Raw genomic sequence first — 10,889 nt, forward strand, 5'->3', positions numbered from 1 at the left:
TGCCCAAAAATACATATACATGAATGTACACAAAAGAATCATCATAAGCACCTCCGAACAAAGGAGTGCTTTCAATCAGCTGACGGCTACTGCTGGTCTGGGTCGAGCTCTCCTCCCTGTCTACCTGTGGGCATGATCATAGCGTCCAAAGAAAACGGACGTCAGTACGAATATTGTACTGCGTATGAGAGGCATAAACAATGAAATAGAACAATGACATAAAGGAAATATCAATATAGAACATCTATATCTGATTGTCATGTATAAAAGAATTAAGTCACGCTGTCTTACTCATACTCGTCATCATATCATGTATGCATAATGTATAAGCTGCCCGTCCATATCGGATCGGTGTGATAATCATAACATTAGCCTGCGTCCAGGCCTCCCGCGTCTGGGGTATCATCTCATGCCGCCTACTAGTGGTGTCTGCCCATGCCATTTGGCCATGGTGTATCATATAGCTACCCGCCTTAGCAGTGACTGCCCGGCCAACTAGGCGCGGTGTTAAATCATCATCATACATGCTCATCATAATATGCTTATCGTAACATACTTATCACAATACGAGCATAAGGCTTATCAAAAACTTTACTTTATCGGGGTGACGTAAGGTCGTGATCCCCCGATTTCATTATGGAGCAATTATCGACATCATGCCTCACCTTGAAGGAACTAACATATAAGGTGAGTGTGAGCAATAAATATGTCACGACCCGACTCGGGGCCGTGACGAGCACCCGGTGCTAACCCACCCCAGCACCCTCTTAGCTTACTCTTGTACTTACATCTAGGTGAGCCACATAATTATACATGCATCTCCATTCATTCGTCAACTAGTCCCATTTGGACAACAACCCATTTATATCATCATAGGCATCTATGCCACATCAATGTACATGGGCCCACGTGGCCGACAAAATGATATACTAAACATAGGCCGACAAGGCCAAACACATCTACCCACACACACATACATGTCTACGAGCCTCTAAGAGTATAACATATCACATTAGCGGGACTGGACCCCGCTATGCCCATAATTATATACACAAAAGAATGAGTACCCAAAAGATACGGCTCCGAAGGAAATGGAGCTATCTATGTAATCTCCGAATAGGCAGCTATGGATCAAGTCTGTCTCCCTGTGCACCTGCGGGCATGACGCAACGTCCACAAACAAAAGGACGTCAGTACGAAGAATGTACTGAGTATGTAAAGCATGAGCAACATCAATAAATAAGCATCTTGAACAACATATGAAATAGCATAGGAGGGGAGACAATAATATCATCGTCATAGCGCTTACCTGCCTTTCGTAGGACTTTCCATTTTTCATACGTATTTGTACACCTACGTCATCATCCGTATTCCATAATAGTACTCGTACCCTACTTGTGCTCATATTCGTATACATGTCCTTATTCGCATTCGTATACATAGTCTTTTCACATTCATTTTCATATTATATACATAGCCATACACTTATATACATACATAGCGTGCCCGATCATAAGGTTCGGTGTTTCATACGTACTTAGCCAACCAAGGCTCAATGTTATTTCTACCTGGCCCTACCAAGGCTTCCGGGTTATCCGTACCATCTGCAGACGTGCGCGCGCGTTTCGTAATCGTATACATACTTCATACATATTCATATACATATATTCTACCCGGCGTTATAAGCTCGGGGTTCATTATAGCCCTTCATAGGCAGATATAAGTATAATAGCCCGTAGGCACCTTTTGCATCATTTTAGATATCATTATCATTACTATCCTCATCGTTATCGTTACATCTACATTATGGACTTACTCGTCATACGAGGAACATAGTATAATCATAGTACATATCAAGGGCCGTGAGCTTATGAGCTCGGAATGTCAACCACGTGAAGACAACATACTCATATAGAGGAATTAGGAATTTGGCCAAGAACCATGCCTTATGAAAGAAGGGTTAGCCTTACATACCTTTTCGTCGGACTATTCTACACTTGCACGTTTCCTTCCAATGCTAGCGTCTATACCTTCATTAATATCTTAACAATGGCCATTAGTCATTCACATCATCCACATTATCTAGATTCCTCAATTTGCTTCTAATTCACCCACATTCATGGTCATAACACCCATCTTCGTCCATTCGTCTAAAGTGTTTAGTTCATGATCTTAATACCATTTATAACACATTCATATCACAACACAACAACATTCATAACTCAATTCAAACTATTTCTCAAAATGTCACTATTTATCATTCATGACCTAGTTGACCACATTTTCTACAATCCATGTATTTTAATTCTCCAATACCTTAAACATCTTGTAAAAATCATGAATCTTACCTTAGAAGTTGTAGGAGCAAGCTTTGGTTGATAATACCCCACCTTGAGCCAAACCCTAGTTTTTCTCCATTTGCATTTCCTGACTTGAATGGTATTTAATGGCTTGCTTACACTTGATTCACTAGTTTATGTTGTTGGTGGCTTACGGTCCTTGAAAACTTACGAAATAAATGTAGAGAGATGATTCTAGAGAGAAGTGGTGTAATGTGGAAATGAAATAAGACAAGTCTTGATCCTCATATTTAATGAATTGAAAAATCTGTGCTGGGTGAACAGTGGTCGTCCATGGAGGTTTACGGTCCGTATTTCAGTTTACGGACCGTCCCTCGTGGTCATCTTTAAGCTTAAGCCGAACCAGAAACTTAAGGCTGCATGCATGGTGATTTACGACCATGGTTTACGGGCAGTAAATCACTTTACGGTCCGTAAACCTGGTCGTATTTTACCATTTCTCGGCTGGGCAGAAAGCTGAAGCTTTTGCATGGCAGTTTACGACTGCCAGTTTACAGACCGTATAGAAATTTACAGTCCGTATTTTGCAATACGACCACTGGGCAGTTGCAATTCTGCAACTTCCCACATTTCTTAGACTTCTCATTTTAATCACCCCCGTCCATTCACATGCATTGCTCACCTTGTATCTCATCTTAACTTAGCCAACTTCCTCGTCTCACATCAGATACTTTCGAAATCTCGCCTAAGGTCATCAAACGACGTTTCTTGCTCATAGACATCATGCACTCATATTCATCACTAGTTCATCCACTTGCGTACCAACGGAAAATTTTTCCGAGGTGTAACATTCTCCCCCCCTTAAGAACATTCGTCCTCTAATGTCAAAGTGTTTGGGGATTCTATAAAACTTTTGCCAGAGTTTCCCCTACATTATGGCACTGCCATCCTGCCACAACAGCCCATAATATCGATGCCACACAGGGCCACTACATAATAACATAAAAATTGGCCACACACGACCTAAAAGCATAAAAGGAAAAGATGCATACCTTATGATCTCGACGTGTCATTTTGTACTTCTTCCAAGGGCTGAAATAGATGTGGGTATTTGGATCGCATACTCTCTTCTGCTTCCCACGTCATTTCCTCTCGATTGTTGTTCCTCCATAAGACCTTAACTGAGGCCACTTCTTTGTTTCTAAGTCTCCGTACTTGCCTATCTAGTATGGCAATGAGTATCACTTCATAAGTCAACTTCTCTGTTAGTTGCACATCATTGACTGGGACGATCCTAGTAGGATCTCCAACACATTTCTGAAGCATCGAAACATGAAATACTGGATGAACTGAATCCAAGTCTGGAGGTAGATTTAACTCATAGGCCACTTTGCCTATCTTGCGTACGATTTCGTATGGCTCAATATACCGGGGACTGATCTTCCCCTTTTTGCCAAATCTCATTACGCCCTTCATCGGCGACACTTTCAAGAATACCCAATCTTTCACTTCGAACTCTAAGTCTCTTCGACGATTATCCGCATAGGACTTCTGATGACTTTGGGCTGCTAACAACCGATCTTGTATAAGCTTGATTTTCTCTATAGTTTGCTGGACCAAGTCTGGCCCTATCAATTTAGTTTCTCCGGTTTCGAACCACCCAATTGGGGATCAACACTTTCGCCCATATAAAGCTTCATATGGTGCCATTTGAATGCTGGAATGATAACTATTATTGTAAGCAATTCAATGAGTGGAAACTGATCATCCCAATTCCCTCCAAAATCTATCATACATGCTCGTAACATATCCTCAAGAGTCTGAATAGTACGTTCAGCTTGCCCATCGGTCTGGGGATGAAGTGCCGTGCTAAGGCTAACTCGGGTCCCTAAACCCTCTTGGAAAGACCTCCAAAACTTAGCTGTAAACTGAGTCCCTCTGTCGGAGATAATAGATACTAGGACGCCCTGGAGTTTTACTATCTCTTTAAGGTAAAGCCTTGCATAATCTTCTGCCACATAGGTCGTTCTGACCGGTAAGAAATGAGCTGACTTTGTGAGTCTATCCACAATCACCCATATATATAATCATACTTACGTCGAGAATGAGGCAAACCTGAAATGAAGCCCATGTTAATCACTTCCCACTCCCAAGTTGGGATTTCTATATCTTGCAACAATCCACCTGGCTTGGGGTGTTTGATTTTCACTTGTTGACAATTAGGACATCGAGCAACAAATTCCGCCATATCTTTCTTCATCCCATTCCACCAATATGTAGACTTAATGTCGTGATACATCTTCGTCGCTCCGGGGTGGAAGGAGTAACGAGAGCAATGAGCTTCTCTCAAAATCTGGTGGCGTAGACTTGCCACATCAGGGACACATAATCTGCCTCGGCATCGAAGGACTCCGTGTCCTGAAATTTCAAATGCTGACTCCTCCTTCTGAGGGAGCGTACCTCTGAGCTGCATTAGTATGGGATCCTCATGTTATCGCCCTTTCACTTCTGCTACCAACGACGAGACTGCTGAATCATGAATACTAACTTCGCTGCTACCTGAGTCCATTACTCGGACCCCTAGGCTAGCTAACTGTTGGAGCTCGCGGGTCATTTCTCTCTTTTCTAGTCGTACATCACCTGGTTTCATTGGCGACGCATCAATACTTGCAAGTGGCATAATCATTCTTGTGTGATTCGTGTACATACGTTTCTATACATATACAGGTATCGACATCCGTATTCGTATTCGTAATCGTACTCATTTACCCGTCGTATCAATAGTCATATTCATATGCATGTCATGTACATATTCTTATTCGTAATCATATCATACACATATCCTTTACATACCCCTTGAGTTATTTACTCATCAATGTCACATGGTTCAAGGTCTTCATAAATGATTTCCCTTACAGTGTCAGATGCTTGCTCGATTCAAGTTCGTTTATTTACTCGTTGTTAGACTCATTTTTACATAACTCTCATTCTTTATTTTAGAGTTTATATTTGTCACACCTTGGAGTCCATCATTTCAATCTCTACACTTATATTCTCTGCACTCGCTTCCCCCTGGGTTTTACCTGTAACGTCGTCTTTGCTGTTCAGGACCCAAGCCTTATGTGCAACTAATATTCCTTATGCCTCATACTCTTTTACTCTTGTTTTGCACTCCACATTGGTTTCAAAACCAATCATAATCATATGGCGTTTGTCCTTGGCGATAGCTTTATTCTATCATTTTACTACCGTACGGTAAGCATTCATAACTCATGATCGTCTTTTCTTTTCAACTGTTACTTCATATACTCTACTCGTTCTAACTTGGTATAAGATATTCGGAGGAGATGCACCTTCCTTTAGCCATAACACAATTTCTTCTTAAGCATACGTATTTCGCATATTTCCTTTTCTCTCTATGGTCATTCTTATTCCTCTACATACCTTTTTCCTCAATTTATCTTGTTTTCTCCCGTTTTATAATCAATCCTCGATTCTTCGCACGAGGGACCTCATTATCAACTTAGCACCGCTTTGTCCTTTAGAGTATGCTGTGCCGTTGTACAATTCATTCTTCGACAGTGTTGGTCTTTTACATTCAGCTAAAGATACCACTTGTACTCTTGATTATACCAATCACCCACTACTACGACTTTTCCATATCACCTTTCTCTAATTTCATTTTCAAGTTAACTCCCCCCCCCCCCCCCTTTTTTTTTCGTTGCTACTATCATTTCTTGTCAGTGAAGAACCTCTATGCTGGGCTTTCCTTTAGCAAGGTCTTATAAGCTTTCTCATCTACTTCTCTAGGGCTCACTTGTTGGTTTCATACTTGCATTCACTCCTTATTCATATAGAACATGTCACATCTTTAGTCGTTTCCTTGCTATACTTTACTTACTCCGTATCCCAGTTCTCGCTATGTCTTCATTATATCCTGATAATAATCAGCACTACAAGTGACACTTCTTGGTCTCATTCGCAAGCCGGTTCGCAGAATAATATAAACCTTACGAAGTAAGTATACTCAACCGGTTACTCCTTCTAATCGGCCCTCTTACACTTTACCATGTAGGTCATTTCACCACTGTATTCATATTCACTATAACCCTTCATGTTCGTATCTCTGTCTCCGGGTGCTGTTACTTTATTTTGCTAATAAACTTATCATAATTTACTCGTGCTTATACATCCAATCGCTACTCCAGTATCGCACTTTATTAGAGTTACACTTTCTCCTCCATGTAATGTTTTAGTGCTTCCAACCCCCCTTTGTTTTACTCTAGCATTTCTCTTTACCGTATCAATATTGCTCTCATCACTGCCATTACTATCAATTCAATACTATCTAACTCGACTCCTGTAGTCATTAACGATACTCCTAACTTAGTCGCATTCTGCCATTACTCTTTTGCACATCATATTTTCCCGTTGGGGCATATTGCAAGCTTATATCTTATCTCCCTTAGATTCTGGGAAAATTTCGGCAGAGTTTCCTCTGTATTTCTTACTATCTCAAAACCAGCATGCAGCAAATACCAACAATGCCTCACAGGGCCAATATATATATATATATATATATATATATATATATATATATATATATATATATATATATATATATACAAATATACGACATATCTCAGCCATACTGGGCTCCCACTTTCGAATAAAAGCACAAGGACGTCAAAGCTTACCTCATATATTGCACTTCGAGGTGTACCTGATCCTGTAGCGATCTGCCCTGTTACCTCTCCCTATTTCTCTTTCATCCTTCAGCTTTACATTTCAATTATATCTCAACATTCTTACTTTATTCGACGCATATCTCTGTTCTGATTCATCCAAATTGCTTAGTTCTCAACTTATAGCTGAACTTATCATCAAAAGACACACTTAATCAATTCCTCTATCATATGAACACCGACTTACTTTCACAGCAATAAATTCATCATCATAGTATTACATATTACGGTAACGTACCCTCAACAAAGGGGCTTACCCCCGTAGCTTTCATTGTCATCAATCACTTTCTTCTATCATTACCAATCTTCCGCTGCAATCAGGGGTTAGTATAGGGAATCTCATATCCAATGGCTTAGCTCTATCGCACGATCTTAGAAATGAAAGAAGGTCATTCATTCCTAAAATGTCCGCAGCTTCCTGTTTATAAGTGTGGCGCGCAACACACCCATAACCAAGACTCTACTTGACACGGCTCGTAGACACATCCTAGGACTAAACTGCTCTGATACCACTTTGTCACGACCCGACTCGGGGCCGCGACGAGCACCCAGTGCTAACCCACCCGAGCACCCTCTTAGCTTACTCTTGTACTTACATCTAGGTGAGCCACATAAATATACATGTATTTCCATTCATTCGTCAACTAGTCCCATTTGGACAACAACCCATTTATATCATCATAGGCATCTATGCCACATCAATGTACATAGGCCCACGTGGCCGACAAAATGATATACTAAACATAGGCCGACAAGGCCAAACACATCTAACCATACACACATACATGTCTACGAGCCTCTAAGAGTATAACATATCACATTAGCGGGACAGGACCCCGCTATGCCCATAATTATATACACAAAAGAATGAGTACCCAAAAGATATGGCTCCGAAGGAAATGGAGCTCTCTATGTAATCTCCGAATAGGCAGCTATGGATCAAGTCTGTCTCCCTGTGCACCTGCGGGCATGACGCAGCGTCCACAAACAAAAGGACGTCAGTACGAAGAATGTACTGAGTATGTAAAACATGAGCAACATCAATAAATAAGCATCTTGAACAACATATGAAATAGCATAGGAGGGGAGACAATAATATCATCGTCATAGCGCTTACCTACCTTTCGTAGGACTTTCCATTTTTCATACGTATTTGTACACCTACATCATCATCCGTATTCCATAATAGTACTCGTACCCTACTTGTGCTCATATTCGTATACATGTCCTTATTCGCATTCATATACATAGTCTTTTCACATTCATATTCATATTATATACATATCCATACACTTATATACATACATAGTGTGCCCGACCATAAGGTTCGGTGTTTCATACGTACTTAGCCAACCAAGGCTCGATGTTATTTCTACTTGGCCCTACTAAGGCTTCAGGGTTATCCGTACCATCTGCAGACGTGCGCGCGCGTTTCGTAATCGTATACATACTTCATACATATTCATATACATATATTCTACTCGGCGTTATAAGCTCGGGGTTCATTATAGCCCTTCATAGGCACATATAAGTATAATAGCCCGTAGGCACCTTTTGCATCATTTTTTATATCATTATCATTACTATCCTCATCGTTATCGTTACATCTACATTATGGACTTACTCGTCATACTAGGAACATAGTATAGTCATAGTACATATCAAGGGTCGTGAGCTTATGAGCTCAGAATGTCAACCATGTGAAGACAACATACTCATATAGAGGAATTAAGAATTTGGCCAAGAACCATGCCTTATGAAAGAAGGGTTAGCCTTACATACCTTTTCATCGGACTATTCTACACTTGCACGTTTCCTTCCAATGCTAGCGTCTATACCTTCATTAATATCATAACAATGGCCATTAGTCATTCACATCATCCACATTATCTAGATTCCTCAATTTGCCTCTAATTCACCCACATTCATGGTCATAACACCCATCTTCGTCCATTCGTGTAAAATGTTTAGTTCATGATCTTAATACCATTTATAACACATTCATATCACAACACAACAACATTCATAACTCAATTCAAACTATTTCTCAAAATGTCACTATTTATCATTCATTACCTATTTGACCACATTTTGTACAATCCACGTATTTTAATTCTCCAATACCTTAAACATCTTGTAAAAATCATGAATCTTACCTTAGAAGTTGTAGGAGCATGCTTTGGTTGATAATACCCCACCTTGAGCCAAACCCTAGTTTTTCTCCATTTGCATTTCTTGACTTGAATGGTATTTAATGGCTTGCTTACACTTGATTCACTAGTTTATGTTGTTGGTGGCTTATGGTCCTTGAAAACTTATGAAATAAATGTAGAGAGATGATTCTAGAGAGAAGTGGTGTAATGTGGAAATGAAATAAGACAAGTCTTGATCCTCATATTTAATGAATTGAAAAATCTGTGCTGGGTGAACAGTGGTCGTCCATGGAGGTTTACGGTCCGTATTTCAGTTTACGGACCGTCCCTCGTGGTCGTCTTTAAGCTTAAGCCGAACCAGAAACTTAAGGCTGCATGCATGGTGATTTACGACCATGGTTTACGGGCCGTAAATCACTTTGCGGTCCGTAAACCTGGTCGTATTTTACCATTTCTCGGCTGGGCAGAAAGCTGAAGCTTTTGCATGGCAGTTTAAGACTACCAGTTTACGGACCGTATAGCAATTTACGGTCCGTATTTTGCAATACGACCACTGGGTAGTTGCAATTCTGCAACTTCCCACATTTCTTAGACTTCTCATTTTAATCACCCCCGTCCATGCACATGCATTGCTCACCTTGTATCTCATCTTAACTTAGCCAACTTCCTCGTCTCACATCGGATACTTTTGAAATCTCGCCTAAGGTCATCAAACGTCGTTTCTTGCTCGTAGACATCATGCACTCATATTCATCACTAGTTCATCCACTTGCGTACCAACATAAATTTTTTCCGAGGTGTAACAAAATAACATCATGCCATTTTAATATCATCATATCATATCTCTTAGCTTATATTACCATTCATGGATATAGGCTTTTATCTTTCCGGAATGTAGGGACTCATGAAGAGGAGGAAAATTATGCTATGAGATTCATGCCATTAGAAAGAAGGGACTAGCCTCACATACCTTTAACGTTTAACTAAGCTATCGTTCACTTGTTCTCCTTCAATATCGCGTTTCTACCTTCAAAAGAGAATCGCATTTACGTTAGTTAATCGACTATAAGAACGCGATACTATTTCTCGGGAAAATTGGGCGGCACTTCCTTTGTTATACTACTTTTCCCATATTCTATATTAACTCCCAAATGCTCATAACAACGTTCACAATATTGTATTCAACAATCGTCATTTATCTACATTTTCCACATTCCACCATTTTTCTCTAATTTCTCCACATTTATGGGTTTTAGCTCATCATCACATTTTATCATAGATCACACCTATTTCATGGTCTACACGTCATTTATAACATATTTATACTCCCAACTCATCAACATTCATAATGCATTCCAATTATCATTCAACTATGGCACTATTCACATTTTATGACCCATTTACTACACTCTTCTATAATCCAAGTGTTTCAATGTTTTAATGATTCAACCATCATGAGAAGGTCATCAAACTTACCTTGGATAGTGTTGGAACAAGCCTTGAGTAACAACACTAATTTATGCCAAAAATCCTATTTCACTTCCTTTGCAATTTCTTGGTGTAGATGAACTTTGATGAGCTTCACACCCTTGGTTCCATGGATTTCATGTAGTTGACCACTAATTTCCCTTAAATTCTTGTGGATGAAATGTTTGGAATGTTCTAGAGTTCTCTTGAGTTGTGCAGATGAG

Source organism: Lycium barbarum, chromosome 5 (genome assembly GCF_019175385.1).
Source record: "Lycium barbarum isolate Lr01 chromosome 5, ASM1917538v2, whole genome shotgun sequence".
In the NCBI taxonomy this organism is placed as follows: domain Eukaryota; kingdom Viridiplantae; phylum Streptophyta; class Magnoliopsida; order Solanales; family Solanaceae; genus Lycium; species Lycium barbarum.